We start from the raw sequence: 10569 nt of genomic DNA, 5'->3' as shown, positions 1-10569 counted from the left end.
TATATGGAAAGGTCTATCACTGTTGTTACTGACTTAATAGAATAGAAGACTAAAAGGCAGAAGCACACGTTAAGCATTAGAGATATACTCATCACAATAGGAAACATATGTGTACCATGCAGTGAAATGGAGAGCAAAACTGGAATTCACTCCTGTTCGAAACAGCTTGTGAAATTCCATCACAGATTTGCCCATCTGTAGTAGATAGCATGAAACAAGTCCTCAAGTTCTTTGATATATTGCTAAAGATGAGGACAGAGGCTCAACTTGTGTTGTTTGCAACATGTGGTCTCAGCCTTATTACACCTCAGTTTTTATTTATTGGTTATGGTAAGAACAATATATACCTATTCCATACTTACCAACTTGATGCTGCTGTCCTCCGGGAGCCTGCCGGGGGAGGTGAGCGCCATGGGGGGCACGGCACCAAAAATCGCGTCAATTTGGACCCCCCCTCCCCTGTGACGTAATGACGCAAATGCGTCATTTTACACCGGGGACGGGGCCAAATGCCGCGATTCACTGAGAATCGTGGCATTTTGGACCAAATTCTGCCCACTTCACTAGGACGTGGGCAGAATTCGGGAGTTTGCCACACTCTCCTGGGAGTCCGGGAGACTATCCCACGCTGTGGGAGTCTCTCGGACATTACGGGAGAGTTGGCAAGTATGACCTATTCCTACTGTGCAGTCCAGCAGCCCATTCTCCTAGATTTTACCGCCTTAAAATAGACATAAATAAATAAGTGACAAATCCAACACTGCTGCTGTGTGAAAAGATCTTTAAAAAACAACTCTGTAGTCCACATGTACCTAGCAACTGGATTCTTCTATTACCATTCTGAATAAAGTTTACTCATTAACTTACTGTGAAATATAGCTATGGGACTCTGAAGCAAAGCATCAATTATATATACTTTTTTATAACGGTTTTCCTGAACTAAATTGTCATTACCTGTTAGGTATTGTAACCTGTTATGGAACATATAAATCCTGTTATGTATTGGAACATGTTATGGAACAAATACATTGCTATTTAGTGACTGTACAACTGACTTTCACTTAAGTGTATCAGTACACCTATTCTGCTTTCTATTGATTCTAAAGGGGTCCTTGTTGCCTAGCAACACACTCTTGCTGAGATAGTTTCTGTTTAAGCCCACATGAACTCATTTGCATGTGATTGTCCAGAAACCTTTGTACTTGACTCATAAAGGACTGTGCTCACTGCTCAGGCATTTGTAAAAAACTGAAAAGCCTCTGTGTGATGAACAGAGAGAGAACAAAAGAGAACTTACACTGCAATTTTAGGCCAGTAATAAATCTAGCTTTGATCTCTGTAAACTATCACAAGTTACATGACATTCAACAAATTCTACTTCATTTTCATGCACAATTATCCTTCCTACCTTCATTTAGATTATTATTATTATTATTATTATTATTATTATTATTATTATTATTATTATCAACAACATTAAATATGCTTTGTATATAAAGGAGATTTCTAGCCAGGAAGACACCCTTAAATATCCCTCACTGGAGCATAATTCTTGTTTATGGAAAAGTCATGAGAATAATGGATTGGAGGCTACCGTCATTTCATGTGTCACATCTGTAGGGATTTTTGTTATCTCTTTATTTAAGGTGTCACAAGAAACATCAATAAGAGCAGAATTATGTATATAGCTCCCACGAGCGCAGCCAAAGGTGATAATAAAACTGTCACATTAGAACATATATTGTCAAAATAGGGTGTTATATTATTAATGTCAAGACAGAACTGTCGTCATATAATTCTCTTTTCAAGTGCAGAAACGTTGCATGCTGAAGTTTTATACAGCAGATCAAGTTGGGTTGAGATTGCAGTTTGTAAAGGGGGAAATAAGAAGAGATCCATGCAGACAACCATCAGGAGGAGAGTTTGCATGGCAGGGAACAGAACTAAGCGAAGCCAAGAGAGACATCATTTTCAATAGATTTCCTGAGACAGGCTAATTGTAAGGAGCGCCAGGGCTCCCATATCTTTTGAAATGATATTGGTCTCTCTCACCCAAGTCACTAATATTTTAGTTATGGCTCTGTAACAGAGTGTTGCAGTACTTGATGGAAGCGACTATAGATCTGGGGGTAAATGTATCAAGCTGAGAGTTTTTCGGCGGGTTTGAAAAGCCAATCAGATTCTAGCTATCATTTATTTAGTACATTTTACAAAATGACAGCTAAAATCTGATTGGTTGCTATAGGCTACATCTCCACTTTTCAAACCCGCTGGGAAACTCTCAGCTTGATACATTTACCCCCAGATCTATAGTCGCTTCCATCAAGTACTGCAACACTCTGTAATGGATAATCTTATATATAAATCATACAGGGACCGGTGAACCAAGTAATCCTCATGGGATGCATGACACTAATGGTACTCATGATTGGACCAAATTTATACCCCTGGGTATAATATACACACAGTCTGAGGTAGCAGACCTCATTGCCTTAAATATACAGGTGAGCCAATCAGAGCCTAGCTCTGCAACTACTCCCAGGAGCTGACTAATAAAATAATTACAGCCTAATAGCCAGCAGGCTATTAGGTCCTTCTGCACACGCGCCCGGCTGTCCCCTCTTGCCAGGACGCGGCGCTACACTGCTGGGCGTCCGGCCATTGCCTCGGCAACGGTCGGGAGTTGAAGGGAAGTGACGTCCCGGTCGTCATGGTGACGGCCGGGACGCTGGGGCAGGCAGGAAGCAGCAAAAGGCCATTCAAGCCTACACAGCCACCTACGATGGGGCACGTGTTTGTGCCGCCCACTTGTGGCGCTTAGCTTAGTCATCCAGCTACCTCGGTGCAACCTTTTGGCCTAAAAACAATATTGTGAGGTGTGAGGTGTTCAGAATAGACTGGAAATTAGTGGAAATGATTGTTATTGAATGCTATTGAGGTTAATAATAGCGTAGGAGTGAAAAAAAAACCAAAAAATGGATTTTAGCACTTTTTATGCTTTTTTAAAAATAAATCAGAACCCAAAACCCTAAATCAGAACCAAAACCTTTCGTCGGGTGTTTTCGCAAAACAAATCAGAACCCAAAACACTAAAAGTGGCCGGTGCACACCCCTAGTTATCACCAACTTTAAGCGTGCTAAAAAGCCCACACTTTACTGGAATATAATCATCTTGCTGTTATGACCAACTTTAAGCGTGCCATAAAGTCCACACTTTATTGGAATATAATCACCTTGCGGTTATCACCAACTTTAAGCGTGCTAAAGACCCAACCACTGGTACTATATTTTCCATATCATTCAATGTATTCAAATTTCAACCTTATTACAACAAACTTTATTAAAACCGTCCAGAAATTCATTGTTCCATCAGGAACTCCTACGGGAAGAAAAACTTCCTATACTTACTAGTGCACAGATGTTAAAAGTTAAATGCTGACATCACAGAGAAGGAAATAGAAGGGCGCGCGGTGATAACTAATAATTAGCGGTCTCCTGGGACCAAATAGGGGGATGTCTGCTCAGCCCTGATTGGTCCTCTTTGGTACATAAGGCAGGCACTAGCCTCCCTGCTGGTTATAGCATTTGTGCCACACATTTGATGACCTGCTACTTGTTTCCTGTGGATACTCTGGCTGTTACAATGGATTCCTGCTGTGACCCTTGGCTTGTTTCTGGAGCCTGCTTGAATGCTGATAGCTCTGATCTTTTACTCTGTCTCTTGGATTTCCCCTGCTTGCTACCAGCCCTGATCTTTGGACGGTCTTTGACTACCTTACTAGCTTCTGACCCGCAACCCTTGACCTGTCCCTGGTTATCCGCGTGCTGTGTCACAATGTTCCTGTGCCTCCTACCTCTGAGCTACAGTGACTGTATATAAGCTTTTACAACACTAGAGTTAAGTCCTGGAGGCATCCGAATACCTGCAAGTGCAAGTAAATATATGGAAAGGTGCATGCTATAGGCAAAGACCTCTACCATCAGTACTTGCAAATTGTGTCAGTTGTTGGTTAGCCGTAACAAATGGCAAATAGATTACAATCCATATTGATGGATTTGTTAACGTCTCATCAATTAGGTTTCACCCATAATATGAATAATATTGCTTAAAACGTGACTAAACAGAAAAAAAGATAACAGACATTTTACTAAGGTTTGATGCTGAAAATACATTTGATTCAGTCTCTTGGATGCACCTCCAACTTGTCTTAGAAGAGATAGGATTTATGTGTGAATTTTCACAATTTATTAGATCTATTTACATGAACCCTGGGACTTCGCTTTTTATTAATGGTCAATTTAGTGCCTCAATTACCATGACTAGAGGCACAAGACAAGGGTGCCCTCTTTCTTCACTCTTATTTCATTTAGCGTTAGACCTTTTTCTTGAAATTTTGACATCTAGTTCTAACCTGTATACAGGGCCGGTGCTAGGGTTCTAGGCGCCCTAGGCAAAAATTCAACGCCCCCCTGCCCCGCCGAAAACACTAAATAAATAAATAAATAATTCGATTTTATTTACCTCGCTCTTTCTTCTCCTGAAGCCTCTTCAGTAGATGCAGGGGGGCTCTTCAAACCTCTTCTCTTTTCTTTTCTTTTCTTCACTTCTCTTCTCTTTTCATTCCTATGGCTGCTCCTCGCCTTCTTCACACAGGAGGCGGAGCGATGCATGCTGGGAGGGGAGGGGGAAAGAACTTTATTCACACTGTCTGTCACTGACAGTGTGATAATGCAGCACAGCACAGGCGCCGCCGGGTAAAGACCTGTCACCTGATCACTATCGTCAGTGACCAGGTGAGCGATGTGCCGGGCAGCCCGGGCGCATCGAAATTAATTGCAAGTGGCGGCGGAAGTTGAAGAAACAGCGGCGGCGCCCTGCAGGTCCCGGCGCCCTAGGCAAGTGCCTAAGGTTGGCTAATGGGAGCGCCGGGCCTGCCTGTATAGAAACCCAGGACATCAGATTGGCCGCGTTTGCGGATGATTTGTTATTATTAATATCTGATCCGCATTGAACAATAGCACCACTATTTAAAAAAAAAAAAAAAATGAGGAATATGGCATAGTTTATGATTGCATGAATCATCAGCCAAAATCTGTGGTGATGTCTTTGGGCCCGGAGGCTAGTAAAAATGTCACTTTAATTTAGGCTAGTAGATCTTTCACTTACTTAGGTATTCAACTTCAGAAGAACATAAACTATGTAAATAAAAATATATGTACTTAATAAGAGGGAAAAAAGGAATATGAAATAAGCAGTAAAGTCCGTGACTGATGATATGAATGGTTGGAAACTTAATTAAACTGGCTTGTCCCAGATATGAAAGTAAGATGATAGTGTTCCCTAATTTGCTGTTTCCTTTACATATTTTACCCATTCTATTATCAGTTACTTAATAAGGAATTTCAGCACTGCATTTATCAATCCAAATGGCCCAGAATTGGACTTACAAATTTCAGCAGAGTCCGTCTGAAGTGGTATTACGGTCACCATTCCTTTACACTTACCTTTTCTAAATCATCCAGATTTGTATAATGGACAAGTATATCCATTTAACCAATAGCAATCAAAGGCGATTACATGTATTAAATCACTGGTTACCGTGTCTTTGAAAGCTTTCACTTCCTTCAGCCCAGATCATTGACAAATTTGAATTGCCTTATACACATACATGGAATCTCTATCATCCGTAGATTGGTCTAACAACCTTAATTCAGTTTTGAATCGACCTCTGTCGAAGTCGTATAATTGGATGAGCGAAAGTATATTAGTTAATATTGTTTTATCGTGCGATTGCACTCAGTATGCCACGGTACACGTGGCATGGCGCGATCATGTGGTAAAATACGCACGCACACAATCGCACTACAACATTTAGTTATTTATATATTTCATATTTATATTGATTCCATTCTACAGTGATTTATGAGCAGACAGTATTTAGTTTATATATTATGATTATATGTACACTTTAGTGTTATTTAAGGTCCAGGTTATAGGAAATGTGTCATGTCTGGTATCATTTTAATCTCCTATTCATCAGCAGTTGTCCGGTTCTTCCGCCGAAGAGATCGCACATTGCATACTCTAGTTAGTGATGTTAGGGAATAAATACTTAAAGTGATACTGACTGTAATGTGTAAATAGACTAGATTATGCAATGTGCGATCTCTTCGGCGGAAGAACCGGACAACTGCTGATGAATAGGAGATTAAAATGATACCAGACATGACACATTTCCTATAACCAGCTCAGTTTCATTATCAAAGCCTAATTATTACAGAAGCAGTCTTGTCATGAGAGATGCCTTTCATTTAATTATGTTATCACTTGTTATAGCAGCTGACACAAGACACAGACTGCTTCTGTAATAATTAGGCTTTGATAATGAAAAATGAGGCCTTAAGCTGAATGCAGATAAACAAATCTGTTGTCACGAATCATGCTTTTACTTTACAGGGTTAAGTCAGGTGACATGCTGCAGCCTATGGATGCAGGTGGTGGGACTCGGCTGAGTTTGCATATTCTTTCCTCACTGGGCGTGTTCTCTCTTGACTTTAAGAATCCTCTCCCACCCTCCCGGTTATAGAATTTTAGTTAATTATATTTCTTTTCCTATGTTTAAGGAGGCACAGTAGGCGGGAAAGCTTTTGCAATCAGCAGCTAATTCATACGGTGCTACCGCTGATTGGCCGCACGTCACTACTCCTTTCGAAGCACCCTGACTCTTGGTACCTCTGTGCGAGGGTCCCTCGACCTGCACGCACGTCCTTGTGAGCCCAGACGGGAGATGACAGCAGTATGAAGGTGGAGAATATAAAATAAACGGATGGTGTAGACTTCAAAGGAGACGAATGGGAAGGAGGGTTCAAAGGGTATGACTTGGAAGGTGCAATTTGGAGAAAGTAGAATGTCTACTCCACCACCTTGTCTGTTTCTGGGTGTGGGAGTGTGGTGAGAGTGAGTTTCCTGTAGGAGAGAGCAGCAGTGAATGTTGTGCCAGAGGAGGTGAGCCAGGTTTCTGTAATGGCAAGGAGGTTGAGGGATTTATAAATGAATAGATCATCGATGGATGTAAGTTTGTTACAAACAGATCTGGTGTTCCATAGTGCACAGGAGAAGGGCAGAGAGGGTAGTGAAGATATGTGGATAAGGTTGGTGGGATTGCAAGTATGGGGTGGATGGAAAGATTTGGGGTGGGGGAGGGGGCATGAACCGATAGTGGGTATTGTACGGAGACCAGGGTTAGATGAGATGTTCCTAGAAGCCATGAGAAGGAGCAGAAGACAAAACAGTTCATGTGTGCAGATTAGTGAGGAGGTGAGTAGTGAGGGACAAATAGGATGATGGAAAGAGAAGAGAAGTTTGGTGATAGTCTCCTCAATACGGGATACCTACTCTTTATTAGTATCATATCTGTAAATAATAAAGACACTCAAAAGAAAGACTTTATTTATTCAGATCTTAAGTTAATATAGATTTATTTAGGAACACTACTGTCTTCTATAGAAAAGAAATGTACAAGTCATCGAAAATGTAACCATAGGAGTCACATTTTACTAAATTTTCTCACTTCAAAAATCATAAAGCCAAGATTCATAAGTACCTGCAAAGAATAGTCTCATTCAGTTTGGGCACATGAGACTTTTTGAAACATTGACTAAGAATCATCCTATTAATACATAGGGATTTTGTTTTGGACAATGTTATGAGAGCTATTTTGGGAAATTGACAAAATCTAACTTGAAATGGCTAGCTTTACTAAATCAACTAAAAACAATAAGATGAAAATGACAAGGAGTCATGGGCTCGTCCGGGATTTGAACCCGGGACCTCCCGCACCCTAAGCGAGAATCATACCCCTAGACCAACGAGCCATTCAGAAGCAAAAATTTAAGTGCGTTTTTCGAATTTTTAAAAGCAAAAAGAAGTAATTATTTTAAAAATTTATTTCTCACAAAAAGAAACTTGTAAAGTATAGAAAATATTCCCTTTAACTAGACATTTTACAATGTAAACCCATTTCAATATTGCAATTTTATTATATATGATGCCTACAGTGTTTGGGTTTTTCTGGGGAATAATCAGAGTATCTATCACACTCTATGTGAGAAGTACGTTTTTAGAGCAATAAGCAACACAAGAGAACATGATTTAGCTGTGTTTTGTGTCAAAATGAGACTGTTCTTTAAATACACTCCAGGTCATCTACGTTGGAGAGATTTGTTTATCTGATATGGTTCCATATGGTTGATTTTCTTACGAAGTATGCACTTATGAAATTGTAAGTTTTTATAAATATAACATATTGTTGATGTTGAGATTTTTCTAAGCATTCACATCTGAAAATTTGAAAGCCAAGAATCACAGTACCTACAAAGTACCTACTCTTTATTAGTATCATATCTGTAAATAATAAAGACACTCAAAAGAAAGACTTTATTTATTCATATCTAAAGTTAATATAGATTTATTTAGGAACACTACTGTCTTCTATAGAAAAGAAATGTACAAGTCATCGAAAATGTAACCATAGGAGTCACATTTTACTAAATTTTCTCACTTCAAAAATCATAAAGCCAAGATTCATAAGTACCTGCAAAGAATAGTCTCATTCAGTTTGGGCACATGAGACTTTTTGAAACATTAACTTAGAATCATCCCATTAATATATAGGGATTTTGTTTTGGACAATGTTATGAGAGCTATTTTTGGAAATTGACAAAATCTAACTTCAAATGGCTAGCTTTACTGAATCAACTAAAAACAATAAGATGAAAATGACAAGGAGTCATGGGCTCATCCGGGATTTGAACCCGGGACCTCTCGCACCCTAAGCAAGAATCAAACCCCTAGACCAACGAGCCATTCAGAAGCAAACATTTAGGTGCTTTTTTCGAATTTTTAAAAGCAAAAAGAAGTAATTATTTTAAAAATTTATTTCTCACAAAAAGAAACTTGTAAAGTATAGAAAATATTCCCTTTAACTAGACATTTTACAATGTAAACCCATTTCAATATTGCAATTTTATTATATATGATGCCTACAGTGTTTGGGTTTTTCTGGGGAATAATCAGAGTATCTATCACACTCTATGTGAGAAGTACGTTTTTAGAGCAATAAGCAACACAAGAGAACATGATTTAGCTGTGTTTTGTGTCAAAATGAGACTGTTCTTTAAATACACTCCAGGTCATCTACGTTGGAGAGATTTGTTTATCTGATATGGTTCCATATGGTTGATTTTCTTACGAAGTATGCACTTATGAAATTGTAAGTTTTTATAAATATAACATATTGTTGATGTTGAGATTTTTCTAAGCATTCACATCTGAAAATTTGAAAGCCAAGAATCACAGTACCTACAAAGTACCTACTCTTTATTAGTATCATATCTGTAAATAATAAAGACACTCAAAAGAAAGACTTTATTTATTCATATCTTAAGTTAATATAGATTTATTTAGGAACACTACTGTCTTCTATAGAAAAGAAATGTACAAGTCATCGAAAATGTAACCATAGGAGTCACATTTTACTAAATTTTCTCACTTCAAAAATCATAAAGCCAAGATTCATAAGTACCTGCAAAGAATAGTCTCATTCAGTTTGGGCACATGAGACTTTTTGAAACATTAACTAAGAATCATCCCATTAATATATAGGGATTTTGTTTTGGACAATGTTATGAGAGCTATTTTTGGAAATTGACAAAATCTAACTTCAAATGGCTAGCTTTACTGAATCAACTAAAAACAATAAGATGAAAATGACAAGGAGTCATGGGCTCATCCAGGATTTGAACCCAGGACCTCTCGCACCCTAAGCGAGAATCATACCCCTAGACCAACGAGCCATTCAGAAGCAAACATTTAGGTGCTTTTTTCGAATTTTTAAAAGCAAAAAGAAGTTATTATTTTAAAAATTTATTTCTCACAAAAAAAACTTGTAAAGTAGAGAAAATATTCCCTTTAACTAGACATTTTACAATGTTAACCCATTTCAATATTGCAATTTTATTATATATAATGCCTACAGTGTTTGGGTTTTTCTGGGGAATAATCAGAGAATCTATCACACTCTATGTGAGAAGTACGTTTTTAGAGCAATAAGCAACACAAGAGAACATGATTTAGCTGTGTTTTGTGTCAAAATGAGACTGTTCTTTAAATACACTCCAGGTCATCTACGTTGGAGAGATTTGTTTATCTAATATGGTTCCATATGGTTGATTTTCTTACAAAGTATGCACTTATGAAAGTGTAAGTTTTTATTAATATAACATATTGTTGATGTTGAGATTTTTCTAAGCATTCACATCTGAAAATTTGAAAGCCAAGAATCACAGTACCTACAAAGTACCGACTCTTTATTAGTATCATATCTGTAAATAATAAAGACACTCAAAAGAAAGACTTTATTTATTCATATCTTAAGTTAATATAGATTTATTTAGGAACACTACTGTCTTCTTTAGAAAAGAAATGTACAAGTCATCGAAAATGTAACCATAGGAGTCACATTTTACTAAATTTTCTCACTTCAAAAATCATAAAGCCAAGATTCATAA

General features: G+C 38.2%; 3 non-coding genes across 3 annotated transcripts; all 3 read right to left on the bottom strand.

The window, feature by feature from the left end:
- Positions 1-7803: 7803 nt before the first annotated feature.
- On the bottom strand, positions 7804-7875 carry TRNAP-AGG (transfer RNA proline (anticodon AGG)). The gene has a single exon. It is a non-coding gene; the product is annotated as a tRNA-Pro (tRNA).
- Positions 7876-8793: 918 nt separating this feature from the next.
- Positions 8794-8865, bottom strand: TRNAP-AGG (transfer RNA proline (anticodon AGG)). The gene has a single exon. It is a non-coding gene; the product is annotated as a tRNA-Pro (tRNA).
- Positions 8866-9783: 918 nt separating this feature from the next.
- TRNAP-AGG (transfer RNA proline (anticodon AGG)) lies at positions 9784-9855 on the bottom strand. Its single transcript has one exon. It is a non-coding gene; the product is annotated as a tRNA-Pro (tRNA).
- Positions 9856-10569: the final 714 nt, after the last annotated feature.

This window comes from Mixophyes fleayi, unplaced genomic scaffold (assembly GCF_038048845.1).
Source record: "Mixophyes fleayi isolate aMixFle1 unplaced genomic scaffold, aMixFle1.hap1 Scaffold_28, whole genome shotgun sequence".
Taxonomy (NCBI): Eukaryota; Metazoa; Chordata; class Amphibia; order Anura; family Limnodynastidae; genus Mixophyes; species Mixophyes fleayi.
This window is presented reverse-complemented; position numbering and strand designations above follow the sequence as displayed.